Here is a 621-nt window from a genome sequence, read left to right as displayed (position 1 = left end):
CGTAAACGCGTGTCGAGGCGGACGTCGTCGCGGTAGCGAGCACGTGACACCACTACCACCCTGTCTTAGCGTAACGCAAGTCGAGGCGGACGTCGTCGCGGTAGCGACGACGGACGCCGAGACGAGCACGTGACACCACAGCCACCCTGTCTATCTTAGGGTTACGCGAGTCGAGGCGGACGTCGTCGCGGTAGCGACAACGGACGCCGAGACGAGCACATAACACCACTGCCACCCTGTCTATCTTAGGGTTACGCGAGTCGAGGCGGACGTCGTCGCGGTAGCGATGACGGACGCCGAGACGAGCACGTGACACCACTGCCACCCTGTCTTAGCGTAACGCGAGTCGAGCCGGACGTCGTCGCGGTAGCGGCGACGGACGCCGAGACGAGCACGTGACACCACTGCCGCCCTGTTTAGCGTAACGCGAGTCGAGGCGAACGTCATCGCGGTAGCGACGACGGACGCCGAGACGAGCACGTGACACCACAGCCACCCTGTCTTCGCGTAACGCGAGTCGAGCCGGACGTCATCGCGGTAGCGACGACGGACGCCGAGACGAGCACGTGACACCACTGCCACCCTGTCTATCTTAGGGTTACGCGAGTCGAGGCGGACGTC

The sequence above is a fragment of the Triticum aestivum genome, unplaced genomic scaffold (genome assembly GCF_018294505.1).
Source record: "Triticum aestivum cultivar Chinese Spring unplaced genomic scaffold, IWGSC CS RefSeq v2.1 scaffold57106, whole genome shotgun sequence".
Taxonomy (NCBI): domain Eukaryota; kingdom Viridiplantae; phylum Streptophyta; class Magnoliopsida; order Poales; family Poaceae; genus Triticum; species Triticum aestivum.
The sequence above is the reverse complement of the archived record's forward strand: the minus strand, read 5'-3'. Positions refer to the sequence as shown.